The sequence below is a fragment of the Dreissena polymorpha genome, chromosome 6 (genome assembly GCF_020536995.1).
Source record: "Dreissena polymorpha isolate Duluth1 chromosome 6, UMN_Dpol_1.0, whole genome shotgun sequence".
In the NCBI taxonomy this organism is placed as follows: domain Eukaryota; kingdom Metazoa; phylum Mollusca; class Bivalvia; order Myida; family Dreissenidae; genus Dreissena; species Dreissena polymorpha.
The window spans coordinates 111,891,111-111,907,677 of record NC_068360.1 but is presented as its reverse complement, the minus strand read 5'-3'; the positions used below and the strand labels follow the sequence as shown (position 1 = coordinate 111,907,677).

General features: G+C 37.1%; 1 long non-coding RNA gene across 2 annotated transcripts; it reads left to right on the top strand.

Annotated features, from left to right (window-relative positions):
- Positions 1-410: 410 nt before the first annotated feature.
- LOC127834800 (uncharacterized) lies at positions 411-9,702 on the top strand. Of its 2 annotated transcripts, XR_008028201.1 has the most exons (4): positions 411-656; positions 4,098-4,246; positions 5,971-6,077; positions 9,617-9,702. It is a non-coding gene; the product is annotated as an uncharacterized LOC127834800 (long non-coding RNA). The 2 variants fall into 2 exon arrangements; XR_008028200.1 differs by lacking the exon at positions 411-656 and having other exon boundaries at positions 3,588-4,246.
- Positions 9,703-16,567: the final 6,865 nt, after the last annotated feature.

Sequence of the window (16,567 nt, the reverse complement as noted above, 5' to 3'; positions counted from 1 at the left end):
GGTCTAGCGGACGCCCGCACATTGAACAATGTAAGCGTAAACTTAGGATTTGATTTATGTAAATTATTCATTCTTCTTGGACATCTACTTATTAATGTTTTGGCGTTGGCGTCTTTCTGTCTGTTCTTCCGTCCATCTTTCCGTCCGTCCAGCACTTTTGTGTCGAGAGCCATATCTTGAAAGTGCTTTGGCCGATTTCATTGAAACTTGGTATGAGTATATATGGATAAGAGGACGATGCACGCCAAATGGCATTGTACACAGTCTGTTAATTACGGGGTTTTGGCCCTTTGTATCTTGAAAAAATGCTTTTTTGAGTGTCAAATATAACACTTTTGTGTCCAGAAGCATATTGGCGGGGGATATCAATTCAACAAATTTGCTTGTTTAGCTTTATTTTTTTTTCGGCCGATCTCCTTCTCACTGGCTTCCTGACCTCAACCTGCCTGGATAAGAGCCGTCGCGAGGTTGTTCAGAGGGTAGAGGAGAGTGCGGCCATCCTGACGGACGCAAACCTGGAGCGCCACTTCACTGAGAGTGAGCATGTAGTGAAAACGATCAAGGTGATTCAGGAGCCCCCAGCTGGCACACCTGAAAGATATTCGGGGAATAATCATTAAACTGATAGCGCTCTATAACGCCTCCTGAACTGGCAAGTATACAAACCTGAGGGTATGTAATATAAATAAGCCTAGTATTGATTCGAAAAGATAACCCTAAATTACTTTTCAGACCAGAGTTGTTTTTCAGTAGCAATTGCATAGAATTGAATGAAACTTGAAGTTAATAGGCATTAAAATTGGGTTTATTTAAGTATACAACAAAGCTGTTCGCCTGTTAATTGACCGACTTGTCTTATGTATAATATTTTTACCAGATTGTTACCTTGAAGACAGATAAACTATAATGCAAAAGTTCATTTTGACATTCCAAATTGGGGAAAGGCCTTGAAGCCATTGTAAAATTAAACTGTTATGGCCCCTTAATTGATTGAAAATGTCAAATTTCTGTCTGCATATGTTGGTGTATGAATTTAGTGAAATTCAAATTAGATCAAATTTGTTATCATTTTTCAGTGGTTCTTGCATAAGAGTCATCAGGATGATTTAGTCATTTCAGAGATGTACCCTTTATAGCTCAACTTGAGTTATTGTTGCTGGTCTTTGTCTGTTTTGCGATGGGTGTCTATATGTCAACATTTTTACTTAAACAATATCTCCTACTAAACCTTTGGGCAAAGCTTGATGAAACTGGCAGGAATATTCCTGGCATGAAGCTCCTTCAATGTTGCTCCAAGAATTGTTTTCCATGAAATCCTTGTTGCCCTGGCAACTAAAAGGAAAAACTTAAAAAATCTACTCTGAAACTGCAAGGCCTTGGGCTGAGATATTTAGCATGAAACATTGTGTGGTGGACCTTTACCTGTGGGCAAGTCGATTTTTTGTCGAGCCCACTTATGGAGAGCTCGACATATTTGTCACAGTTGGCGGTTTGGTGTATGTGGATCAGTCCGTCAGTATGAAAGTCCGGGTTAGGCTTGTCTGGAGCGTAAGTCTGTTATTGATTGGAGGAATTTCAAATAACTTACAATAAATGTTCACAATCATGACACAGCCGGTCACTGCTCAAGAAAACGTCAATATCTCAAAGGTCAAGGTCACACTTTGAGTTCAAATGTCAAAAATGGCCATAAATGACCTTGTCTGGGCCATTATTATGTCATTCATTGTCAGAATTAAATTCAATTTAAAATCATGTGTTCACCATAATTTGACGGTGTTGCATGGGAAGGAATAATGTCGAAATCTCGAAGGTCGAGGTCACACTTTTAGTTCAAAAGTAAAAAATGGCCATAAATGAGCTTGTCCAGGCCATAACTGTGTCATTCATTGTAAGATTTTAAAATCATTAAGCACATTTGTTCACCATCACTCGACGGTGTGTCATAAGAAAGAATTACGTCAAAATCTCCAAACTCAAGATTACACTTAAGAGTTCAAAGGTTAATTGGTGGGACTTGTACCATGATTGTTCAAACTATGTTCCTGGGGTCAAAATTGCCCCACTGGGGAGGGAAATGTAATTTCCTTATTAGTATATTAAAAAACCTCAAAAACAAAAAATTTCTCATAAATCACAAGGCCTAGAGCAAAGATATTTGGCATGAAAGTTCATCTTGTGGACCTTCACCAAGATTGTTCAAGTATCATTGGATCATATTTGCCCCACCCTCGGATCAAATTTGTTTTCCTTCTATAATATATATCTAATGAACACTTAAAATTATCTTCTCAAAAACTGCAGTGCGAACATACATATTTTGCATAAAACATCATCTGGTGAACTTCTATACAGATTTTTAAAATTATCAGCTGGGGGTACCAATGATAAATTCATTGAATTTACCTGCTAAGATTCATTTGCTTTGTGGAAATGCAATAACTTGCAATGTTTTTAAAGTGATTGAATGGTTCAACATTAACATAAAATTAAAAAGAAAAAAACTATTACATACATCATATTATACTTATAAAAAGCCATAATTGTAATGCTTTCATGGAAAAAAATGAATGTTTGCTTAATTTTCAAAAATATTAATAAATCTTTAATGTTGAGGATTCTTCATAAAGGTTTTACGTGTGCACAGAATGTTATGGTAATCTCCAAAGCATTCCCATTACAAAATACATCCGATGTCTATGGATAAGTTATTTTTATGCCCCCTTTCGAAGAAAAGGGGGTATATAGTTTTCGCACTGTCTGTCAGTCTGTCACACTTTTCGTGTCCGCTTTCTAATTCAAATAATTTTCATTCGATCTTTACCAAACTTGGTCAGAAGTTGTGTCTAGACAATATCTAGGTCAAGTTCGAATTTGGGTCATGCCGGGTCAAAAACTAGGTCACGGGGTCACTTAGTGCATTTCAAGGATTTAGCATGGTGTCTGCTCTCTAATTGAAGTAGTTTGCATCAACATTCATGCGCCTGTCAAGTATCGGGCATTCAGCGTGAGAGTCGCGCATTTACGCAGCAAAACACCCTCTCACACAGCCAAATCTTATGCTCTCCTTTTTTTATACGCCCGTTTTTAAAAACAGGACGTATTATAGTTTCACCCTTGGCGGACGGCGTCCACAGCAGTGTCCGCTCTCTAATTTAAATAGTTTTCATCCGATCTTCACCAAAATTGGTCAGAAGTTGTGTCTAGACAATATCTATGTCAAGTTCAAATATGGGTCATGCCGGGTCAAAAACTAGGTCACGAGGTCACTTAGTGCATTTCAAGGATTTAGCATGGTGTCTGCTTTCTAATTGAAATAGATTTCACCCGATCTTCACCAAATTTGGTCAGAAGTTGTGTCTAGATGATATGTAGGTCAAGTTGGAATATGGGTCATGCAGGGTCAAAAACGAGGTCACAAGGTCACATATTGCATTTCAAGTATTTAGCATGGTGTCCGCTCTCTTATTGAAGTAGTTTTCATATGATCTTCACCAAATTTAGTCAGATGTTAAACTAAATGATATCTAGGTCAAGTTTAAATATGGGTCATGCCGGGTCAATAACTAGGTCTCGAGGTCACTTAGTGCATTTCAAGCATTGAGCATGGTGTCCAAAACCTTCGAACGGGCATATCTTGTAACAGTTTGGCACTCTTGTTTAAAACTGACGATGCATGAAACTATTTTCACTCATATTTTTTATGTAATTTAAATGCCAAAATTTAGAAAATGCATATGAATGTGAAACGAAACTGTAAGTAAGTAAATAGTGTTACAGTTACTGTACAAACAACCCATTTTTCAAAAGAAGCGTTTTTTTTTTTGTAAACTGTACTGATGGTTTTGCTAGTTATGCCATAGGTTGTTGATAACTCGCGTTTGTTCAGCTAATTTCATTATTTCTTTTATAGCCATTAATGTGTTATCATGGTCATTGACGTGAACAAAAGCAAACTGTTATTTTTACAGCATCCAGTAAAAATACCCATATTGTAAATCACACGGGTACTACTGCTCTAATGTTTGATCAAGAATGCATCTAATGGATAATCAAACTAGTGGTTTCACTCAATTGATTTTTGCATATATAGGTAGGTGTACCTAGAGATTGAGCTGGAGACAGTGAAGGTGCTGACCTCTGTGTGCAACACTTAGAAGCTGGCAAGTTTTCATATTGAAGGGTATGGTTCCCAACCGCCCATCACACACAGAATGTAGCTTGTCGTCTTCCGCAGTAAAAACTGGTTAGTGCTCCACAATGCGATACCTGGTTCATATGTTTGTTGCTTGAGTATTAATTATTATTATCAAGATTATCTTGTTTTATATTTCTTGATTATTTGCTATTATATCCCCAGAAACATAGTATAGTGGGGTATATAGGAGTGACCTTGTCTGTCTGTCGATGGCTCTGTATTAAGTGTCCCCTCTCTAATTCAAGGTGTTTATTGGATCTTCACCAAACTTGGTCATAAGTTGTATGTAGATGATGTCTAGGTCAAGTTTGAATATAGGCCATGCCGGGTCAAAAACTAGGTCACGGGGTCACTTAGTGCGTTTAAAACATTCATCATGCTGTCCGCTCTGTAATTTAAGTAGTTTTCATCCAATCTTCACCAAACTTGGTTAGAATTTTATCTAGATGATCTCTAGGCCAAGTTTTAACATGGGCAATGCCGGGCTAAAAACTAGGTAACAGGGTCACTTTGTGCGTTTTTTAGCATTCAGTATGGTATCTGCTCTCTAATTCAAGTAGTTTTCATCCGATCTTCTCCAAACTTGGTCAGAAGTTTAATCTAGATGATCTCTAGGCCAACTTCAAACGTGGGCCATGCCGGGCCGAAAAATTAGGTCACATGGATTTTGACTTTAGGTCCTATAACACTGGCTTGCGACACCTGTCGACAGGCTTTCAACACAAATTTTTGGAATAAATAGTGACTGAATATCTATCTAAGTTTGGTTGTCAGTTTATCTGGGCCATAACTATGTCATTCATTGTGAGATTAAAGAAAAAAAATGCACATTTGTTTACCATCATTGAACGGTGTGTCATGCCAAAGAATTGTCAATATCTCTGAGGTCAAGGTCACAATTGCATAATAACTCTTAAAATCGCCAAACATGTAAATATGTTTTTCTTATCTTGTGAAGACAGCATGCAAAATATTCTGTGTCAATGCGGTATGTGGGGTTATTCCTGGTATATTGGAGTCTGTATGTTGGTTGGTCTGTTGTGGATTTGTCTATCCATTCAAACTTGTAAATATGTGATCAGCATGAAAAGAAGATTTTCAAAACACAATTTTTATTTGCATTGATTTCACATCCAAGAGTAATGGTCTTGATTCCTTGATCCTCGCTCATTAACATTCACAGGGACAGCAGGGGTATTTTATTATTGTTTATGACCAAGTTTGTATTATATTTGTTTTGAAAGTGTGAACTTTTTAATGGATAAATAGATAGATTGAACAAAATTAATTTATTATGCCCTCCTTCGAAGAAGAGGGGGTTAATTGTTTTGCACATGTCGGTCAGACCGTCCATCAAATGGTTTCCGGATGATAACTCAAGAACGCATAGGTACATTTATCATGACTGGCAAATGACCCCTTCAATTATCAGTTCACTAGGTCAAAGGTCAAGGTCACAGTGACTCCAAACGGTAAAATGGTTTGCGGATGATAACTCAAGAAAGTTTAAGCCTAGGATCATGAAACTTCATAGGTACATTGATCATGACTGGTAGAAGACCCCTTTTGATTTCCAGGTCTCTAGGTCAAAGGTCAAGGTCACAGTGACCTGAAGCAGTAAAATGGTATATATATATATATATAATTAGCTATTGATACTTAAGTGAGAGTGATTACATGAGTATTCACACAATGGCTGCCACTACAACTGTACAAAAGAATGACACTCACAGTTCTCACCATAAACCCCAATACTCTTCTCTCCATAACAGGGTGCTGGAAGATGCTTACTGCTATATTGACTGCTTCCGAGCGCTTCCTGGACCTAAAAATTATCTCCCAGCAGCAACCTCCCCAAGGTGTGACGAGAGTCTTCAAGGTAATTGAAAGAGGGTGCAATGTGAAGTATAAATGCATAACGAGCCAAAATGGAAAGCTTAGGTTTGGAATAACTCATCTCATTGTCAAAGTCACACTTAATACTCAATTTTCACATACCAGTATATATGCAAGAAAGCTCATTCAACAACTCGCTACAATCAGGTTATATGCTGAATTTATACTTTCAGGTCAAAGGTCCTAGGCCACTAAAAAATATTTCTTTTAAATCTCACTCAAATGGTGACCATATTGTTTCAATATGCAGAGTTTGGATTTGGCATCACTCACACTTGAAGATAAATATTCATTTGCCACATTATGATTTTGATTCTTCTTAGTAAATCACATATCCCGTTTCATTGTTCCAAGAAACAAAACACCAATGCTCACCACAATTAATTAATGCGATTTGCAAAGCCAATCAGGTTCAAACAAGATAAAAGGTTTGAACATTCAGTTCTATCCTTTAAATTTGTATCCGCTCATTATTGTCCCCTACCGGTTTCATCGGAGGCGATTTATGATCACATTTGATTCATACTTTGACAAAACAACACTTACCTGACATACCACAATGGGCTCCACCCAAACCATCCCCGATGCCCCACCCCAGAACTCCCCCCCCCGCCCCCCTAAAAAAAAAAAAAGACAACAATTTTTTTTATTTTTTTTTTAAATATCATCTATAAAATGACCACACACCCACATTATACCCCCTCTCCATGATGGCTTACGTTATACTGTCAAGCACTCGAATAGTCGAGCGCGCTGTCCTCTGACAGCTCTTGTTGCCTTAAATTTTCATTGTTCTTTGAAATTAAATTAATAATGGCCAATTTTTTTCACTGCTCTTTGTTATTATTTGTTTTTGGTTTACAACTTTTTCTGCAATCAATTTAAGGGGGCATGTCAATGGTTTTTCTCTATGCAATGGCAAATATTCAACATTCCACATGTCCGATTTTTATGAAAAATAAATGTACATGTATAAGGAACATTGATGAAATCGTTTAAAAAGATTAGTGAAGGGCCAAAAAAATATTATTACATTGTGGTCTTAGTGCTTATGGGGATCGAAATCTTGCCCACAACATTCACAATCTTAATGAATATTTTCTACACAAAACTACTGTTCCATTATTCATTATGGTCAGTGAGCATGCCCATAGCTGGATATGTTAATACTACTACGATTTCCTGCGCCCACAAAAAGTTTCGTGGGGATAACTTTTTTTAGCTTGACTATATATATATATATATATATATATATATATATATATATATATATAAAGTGGAGCTATCCTACTCACCCCGGCGTCGGCGTTACCGTGAGCGTTGGAATGTTAAAGTTTGCGTACCACCTCACATATTTCCTATGTCCTTTGACATATTGCTTTTATATTTTGCATACTTCTTTTCCAACATGACACCAATCTATAAACAAGAGCAGACAACTGAATCAAACATTTTGTAAGAATTATGGCCCTTTTTTCACTTAGAATATGAATATTATTGATAAATCTATGTTAAAAATTGCGTACAACCTCAAATATTTTCTATGTCCTTTGACATATTGCTTACAAATTTTGCGTACTTCTTTACCAACATGTTCTCAATCTATAAACAAGATCAGACAACTGTAATAAGCATTGCGACAGAATTATGGCCCCTTTTTCGGTGGAGCATATAGTTGCCAGTTTGTCTTTCCTTACTTACTTACTTCCTTACTTCTGTCACACTTTTGCTACCGTTTCTCATAGCGCCTTCAATACTTAACCAATCGCTTTCATATTTGGCATGTAGGTACCTTGCATGGACCTCTACCTTTTGATGAGGCTTGAGGTCATTGGGGTCAAGGTCACCGAGGCTAATAATAGACTTCCTTCTGTCACACTTTTGCTACCGTTTCTCATAGCGCCTTCAATACTTAACCAATCTCTTTCATATTTGGCATGTAGGTACCTTGCATGGACCTCTACCTTTTGATGAGGTTTCAGGTCACTGGATCAAGGTCACCGAGGCTAATAATAGATTTTTTAGGTGTTTATTAACACATACATTGACAAAGCGCATCATCAGGGAGCACCCATCAGTTTCACTGATATTCTTGTTTGTCTTAGTAACTTTGAATATTTTGTTAAATTTTGTGTTTAGATCCACTTTACTTCTAAAGTATCAAGGCTATTGCTTTCAAACTTCAAATACTTTCTTACTATCATGATGGTACTGTACCTGGCAAGTTGAATTTGACCTTGACTTTTGAATGACCTTGACTCCCCCCCCCTCAAATTTTTCTTTTTTTTATTTTTTTATATTTTTTTAAATATCTATTAAATGACCACACACACACACATTATACCCCCTCTCCATGATGGCTTACGTTATACTGTCAAGCACTTGAATAGTCGAGCGCTCTGTCCTCTGACAGCTCTTGTTAATTAGTAATGTACATATTTACAATATATAAAGCAAGGTCTGTGCTTTAAGAAACATATAAATAAGTTCATATTAACGCATACATTTATTTCAGAGAATAAAATTCCGTTTTAGCTGTCAATATGCCCTTTAACAAATCTTATATGATTCAAGAATCAAATTTTTGAAAATCAAAGTGACATTTCATTCTGGTTCTTGCCAAATTCGCCAATATGAATGTATTCAAGAACTATAATAGTATACAATTTGTTCAGAGAGTCATGAAATAAAGTGAAAATGTGTTGGTTCTGGTAGCGATTTTATTTCACTTGTGAGCATAGACAGTATGTATTTTCACTCATTTCTTTGATCATTTGTAAATAAAATCACTATGGTAGGTAAGATTTAATTAATAGTTTAGCCATGGCATGCCTTTTTTGTTTGTTAAAAAAATTCCATTTTTGGTAAACCTTTGATTAAAGTCCATTATTAGAAACTGCCTGAGAAGTTTGGTTCAAATTATGTACCAATATATTTTTTATTACCTTAAATATAGCCTTTTTTCAACTTATTACATTCATTTCAGTGATGGATAACCTTTGAAATGTCCCAGGTAGAGTCTGAAAGTGATGACACATGTTGTAGAATGCTTATAATTCTTTCTACATATCGCTAACACTTCCATGGATCTGTAAACACTTTCAACACAAACACACCACATAAAATACTTTTGACCCTGACATTATAATGATTTATACCTTCATAGCTCAAGAGTTATGGCCCCTTATTAGACTGACATTTTAAATTTTAAGATTTTTTTTCCATTCGGAGCCGTTTCTCGGTAACTATTGCATGTGAGTTAGCTTAAAATAAATATGATTCATTGTACCAATTTTAACCAAAACAAAGCATTGAGATTGAATCATACAATCTTGAATTGATGGTAATATACAGACAATGCACTATTGTTAATGATGTTGGGGGGGGGGGGGGGTCACCAGCAGGCAACTTATGAATTGCTTGCAGTATAATGTGAGCCTTTTTAATTTATTTTTGTACAAAAAATGCAAATAATTTGTTTTTCACCATAACTTAACAGAGTATACATTGCCTTTTTTTCAGTGTTCCAGACGGCTGGTGATGCATTTCAAGAAAAGCCATCAGAATCTTGCAATGATCTGTATACTTAATAAATGACAAAACAACAACACTGTATTGTTATTATTATTTAATACATAACTTCCATATTTGCCAAAAAGGTATATGATGGAAGTTCAACGTTGTTATCGCTGTGATTTGATTGCCTTGCTTTTTATGTCCCCCACTATAGTAGTGGGGGACATATTGTTTTTGCCCTGTCTGTTGGTTGGTCTATTGGTTGGTCTGTTGGTTGGTTGGTTTGCGCCAACTTTAACATTTTGCAATAACTTTTGCTATATTGAATATAGCAACTTGATATTTGGCATGCATGTGTATCTCATGGAGCTGCACATTTTGAGTAGTGAAGGGTCAAGGTCAAACGTCATATAGGGGGACATTGTGTTTCACAAACGCATCTTGTTATTTCTATGTCCCCCTCCACCTCCACTATAGGGGGGAGGACATATTGTTTTTGCCCTGTTGGTTGGTTGGTTGGTTGGTTTGTTTGCTCCAACTTTAACAATTTGCCATAACTTTTGCAATATTGAGGATAGCAACTTCATATTTGGCATGCATGTGTATCTCATGGAGCTGCATATTTTGAGTGGTGAAAGGTCAAGGTCAAATATATAGCTTCAAAGCGGCACAGAAGGGGACGTACTGATAGTGTTTCTGACAAACAAATATCTTGTTGTTTCATGAATTTCACACTAAAGTGTTAAGAAATACGACGTTTACATCAAAATGACTCTTTATGAATCATCAAAACTATGTATTTTATGAAACAAGAAATTAAACGAATAAGGCTTTTTGTAAATCTGAATGTTGAAGGAAGTACTGGTGTCAACATTGATCCTCATGAACCTAAAATTATTCCAATCAGATAGTTGTCTAAATGAATTTTGCTCTGTGTAAGACTGGGACTTTAGAAAGGCAATGGAAAAGCGTTTGACCTATTAGGTATTCTTATCGTAAAACAATCGCATTCAATATACGGAGAACTAGACAGAGAACACTTCATTATTTGAACATAATTTGATACCTACAGAATTTTTTTTTGCTTGTAAAATATAAGTACGAGTCTATTATTTCAACTTGAAATGTTGGTGAAAATGTGCTCTGGTCTTAGATTACTTCAAATCAGGGATACATAATAAGATTATTTAATTTATAGTACACTATTGTGCGAATATTAAGAAGAGCTGTGGTTTTAAAGTACTCGTACACGCCTGTAGATATAGAGTTTAAGGATGTGTCTGTATGCATACAGTCATTGATTGGCAGCATGAAGTATCAATGCAAAAATAGCGTCATTAACCGTTTCTGACGAACTTCCTACATACCCAAACGCTTGACACCGTATAGAAAACTAAGTTTTCGTAGCTGATGATACATCCACAAGAAAATTGAAATGCAAATGGTACTACACAGTCAAAAGTATACCAATGGAAAGATCTAGGATCCCAAAAGGTGCCTGGAGCTGCTAAAGAAGTGAGCAGTGTGGAAATTCGGAACAGACGATGACATTTTCTGATTATGTGTTATATCAAGGGTATATGTAAGTAAAATGTATTTAATTACAGGTGTAAGCACATGTGCTTCGTGAGTGTTGTTATCGAATACTTGACAAAATTAATTAAGTTTGGAGGATATTCATCATTTCAATGTTGATGCCTTAAAGGGACAGGAGCGATGAACCAAAAAAAAGGAGCTGGGTGAAGCTACCTCCTATTTTGCTCTACGTTTTCCCTAAGTATTCCAAGTTTGTTTGAGCCTATACATTGTGAAATGTGTTTTGTTATTATGAAACCGGTTAACGTCGAATAGACGCGATTTATATGGGTAATGATTTTAGATAGAAACGAATTGAGCAAATTACAAAATTACAAGGCCCGGTCAGACCGACTTACGAATATGCAACGGAGAAAAAACGCACAAAAATGCAGATTTTGATTATCCGGTGATTAAATTACCTGCTTTGCCGCTCAAGATTCTCGCAAACGGTGTGTGAAGCGTAGGAAACACACAATTACCGCACAAGTACCGGTGCTATAACGGGAAAAAACGAACGTTTAACGGAAATGTACCTGATAATTAACGGTCGGCTAACGGATATGACTGTGCGAGTAAAGGACTTCTACCGGATAAAACGGCAGTGAAATGCATTAGTACCGGACAAAACGTTCGCCCAACGTGAGAGAAACGGAAAAGTACCGAACACCAACGTACAACGTACAGCGATGAAAAAGTAGGGCACATCCTCAGAATCATGTGGCAAAACTTCAGGTTCTGGCAGGTTAAGGTCTCCGTTCTCAGCTGCTTCCTTCAGGTTGGAATCGTTCCACAACTGTGCATCGGATGCAGCAACACGGCCTCCAATGTCAGCCCAGACGAACTTGTACTCAGAATCCTACAGGGCTAGCAGGACAACGGTTAAGTACTTCTTGTAATTAAAATACGTAGACCCGGATCTTGGTGGACATTTGCAAGCAATATGTTCGCCATCAAAAGCACCAAGAGTATGGGGGATATTCCAGCTGTCCCTGAAGCCGTCCGCTATTCGCGTGCAATCGGCAGCTGTTGTTGGCAACGGCATCACCTTGTCAGCATACTCATCTATGACTGCTCTACAGACCTGACGCGTAAAAGATAACAGTATAATAAGCTCGCGTGGATTATAAGTGTATGACACATGTAGTAGATAATCCATGACTTTTAGCGAGTGGATGATAAAGTAAAAATATACTACTTCATAAAATGTTCTTATAACTGTGTGCATTTCAAGATATGCGCACAAGACAGTACTAATTACAATATACAATTTAGAAGGTTAGTGTTGTAATGCGCGCACTCATCTATTTGCCTTTTATCCTATACCAATAACTTAACACAATGCAATTCATATAAACTGATGCTAGACGTAGACATTAAAATATATAAAAATATTAAAATGACTAACAGAAGCCTTTTTTAAATTTATTTTAACACTATAGTAAATTAAGCGGGTACTTATTTTTAGCACGAGAAGAGAAATAGTGTTGTGGGGTACCCTCCAGCCGAATCGCATATCACGGTACTTTGAACCAGACACAAGATGCCGCAGCGCAATTGATAGCTTCATCCCTGGTTCAATTGGACGTCTGTAGTTGTTGCGCTGTTTCGTTATCCTTTGGCTCACTCGTGCGAGAATCTCATCAAACATCTCGGTTGGCACTCTCATGAAGTTGACAGATGCGAAATGGATCTCTTGAACAATGCTATACAAACTACCGGTACATGTACCGCTTGTAATTGGTATGTCACGTGTGTTATGTATCTTGAACACGGGTATACAAACTACTGGTGCACGTGGCGCTTGTCATTAATATCACGCAGGCGACATGGATCTCTTGAGCATGCGTATGTCAACTTACGGTACACGTGACGCTTGCCATTAATATCACGCAGGCGACATGGATCTCTTGAGCATTCGTGTGTCAACTAACGGTACACGTGACGCTTGCCATGAACATCACTCAGGCGACATGGATCTCTTGATAATGCGTATGTCAACTACCCCTACACATGAAGATTGCCATTAATATCACGCAGGCGACATCGATCTCATTAACATGCGTATGTCAACTAACGGTACACGTGACGCTTTATATTAATATCACGTATGTGACATGGATGTCTTGAACAAGGGTACGTCAACTAAAGATATACGTGACGCTTGATATTACTATCACACAGGCGACATGGATCTCTTGAACAAGGTAACACCAACTACCGGTACACGTGACGCTTGATATATCGCGTATGTGATATGGATTTCTTGAACAAAGGTACGACAACTAAAGGTTCACGTGGCGCTTGACATTTCTATCACACAGGCGACACCGATCTCTTGAACAAGGCTATATATGTACCTCTTGTAATTGATATAACACGTGTGTTATGTATCTTGAACACGGGTATACAAACTACTGGTACACGTGGCGCTTGTCATTAATATCACGCAGGCGACATGGATTTCTTGGGCATGCGTATGTCAACTAACGGTACACGTGACGCTTGCCATTAATATCACGCATGCGACATGGATCTCTTGAGCATGCGTATGTCAACTAACGGTACACGTGACGCTTGCCATGAACATCACGCAGGCGACATGGATCTCTTGTGCATGCGTATGTCAACTATCGGTACACTTGACGCTTGTCATGACCATCACGCAGGCGACATGGATCTCTTGAGCATGCGTATGTCAACTAACGGTACACGTGACGCTTGCCATGAACATCACTCAGGCGACATGGATCTCTTGGGCATGCGTATGTCAACCGCCGTTACAAGTGACGCTCGTCATTTATATCAAAGTACTAGTACATGTACCGCTTGTAATTGATATCACACGTGCGTTATGTATCTTGAAACATGGGTATACAAACTACTGGTACACGTGGCGCTTGTTATGTCACGCATGCGACATGGATCTCTTGAATATTCGTATATAAACCACCGATACACGTGACGCTTGAATGATATCACGCATGCGACATTGTTCACTTGAACATGACTATGCCAACTAAGGTACAATTGTCTCTTGTAATAGATATTACTTGAACATGGGTATGCGAACTATCGATGTACGTGCCGCTTGTACTTGATATGGCACATGAATTTATGTAACATTTGTATGAAACTACCGGTAAATGTACCGCTTGTAATCGTGTCACCAGTTATAACAATGTTTAACCGTATAGTAAATCTCATTGTCATTTTTAAAACCTAGATATGCCCGATACACCAGTCACTCGTGTCAACCTGTTCACTTGAAGGAAAGTTGTAATTTGTATTGATATGGCTCCTTTGAGGTAAGAATAATAACACATTGTATGCATAATAGTTATATTGATCAAAAAGTGAAACAACATGATACCACCATACATCACATTACAAAAACTGTATACAAATACGAATATTTATTTGCAGTCAGGCCACAGGGCCATAATACATAGTTTAATTTCATAATTATATAAAATAACCTGAATAGTTAAAGAAAACAAAGTCATATGATGCAACACGCATGCACTTTCGTAGAACAAATGCTGCTATACATTATAATACCACCAAAACAAGGATTACTTTATAATTAACTACCTATAACATGTAAGCATGCAAAATAGTAACATACTTATAAAGTAACCTAAGAATCAGTATTTTTTATCAGATATAAATAAACAATGCAATACAAGCATGCAGAATTAAAATGACAGCTAATTTGCATGATAATTACGTAGTTGTTATATATTAGCATGCACATACACACATTTTGCAATCAAAAATATGTGCTTGTCATTTTCATCGGCCATTAACATATTGAACAAACCAAAGTTTCCATTTCATTCAAACACAGCGGAATAAACAAATCATATCTGTGTTATATAATGGGCACCTGCATAAACACAGGGTACTCATCTTCTACATTATAAACATGTCGGCATAAGACAAAATTTACAGTATCTATGATCACGTATATAACATACAACAAGAATATCAGTGAAACTGATGGATGCTCCCCGATGATGCGCTATGTCAATCTATGTGTTAATAACCACCTTAAAAAATTCTATTATTAGCCTTGGTGACATTGACCCCAGTGACCTCATCAAAAGGAAGAGGTCATGCAAGGTAACCTACATGCCAAATATGAAAGAGATCGTTAAAGTATTGAATGTGCTATGAGAAAACTGTGACAAAAGTGTGAACGGAAAAAATCTATTATTAGCCTTGGTGACCTTGACCCCAGTGACCTCATCAAAGGTTAAGGTCCATGCAAGGTACCTACATGCCTAATATGAAAGAGATCGGTTAAAGAATTGAAGGTTGCTATGGGAACTAGTGAGGAAGGACAAACTGGAAACTATTATGCTCCGGCGAAATTGTATTTCGGGAGCATAACAATTAGGAAAAATATGAAAAATAACGAATTTCAAGAATAAATGCTACAACAGAATATGGAACACTGATAATAAAATGGCTTTTGTAAGGTGCATGAAGACAGCGAAATGAATACTGCAAATCATACAAGTCACAGAACTATAATTGGACAATTTTTCATAAATGATTCAGCTATAAGGTGCCATGATGACACTATATCGCTCATCTGACTGTTGTTCTTGTCTATAAACTTGAACTCTCTTCCTGGCCATTTAAAAGAGGTGTTCACTATGAGCAAATAAGGACAAATTTGCCTGTGAGTTGGGTATAGCATATTTTGGAAATTCACGAAGGAGGTCACCAGACGATGTGTTTATGCCAAATATATAAGGCTTTCCTTTTGGTTGCCATTGCAACCAGATTTATGCATGGAATGCATTTCATTTTAGCAACTTTGAAAGAGGTTCATGCAAGAAAACTCGTGCCATGTTTCATTAAGATTGGCACAGAGGTTAGATGTTGTTTAAGTAAAAAATGTTGACCCATGACGGACCAAGACCATTCACAATAGCTCACCCTGAGCACTTTATGCTCAGTTGAGATATATACACAAAACAATTATTGCATAATAATACATAGTATGTGTTTACTCGCTCAGTCTTTAAATAGAAAAAAGCATCAAAAGATGCAATAGTAAGTATTCAAAGTTCAGATGAACTTAAAATTATAGATCATTTAAGTATCACATTAAACTAACCCAGCTAAAGCAATTCTTATCTTTTTCATATGATAACTTTTTCTTCTTATTCCATTCATTTAAAAAGAATTGTAGGTAAAAGCAAAAGTGTGACTGTGACATCTGCCGGGCTGACCTTTTAATGCACTGTATAAAGCTGTTGAATTGTTCACATATTTCAGATTTTACAGATTCAAAGCCTTGAAGTCTGCTAGCTGTAAAAGCACTAGAACATTTGTGGGAGTAGCCATGGAAAATGTTATGAAAAATGT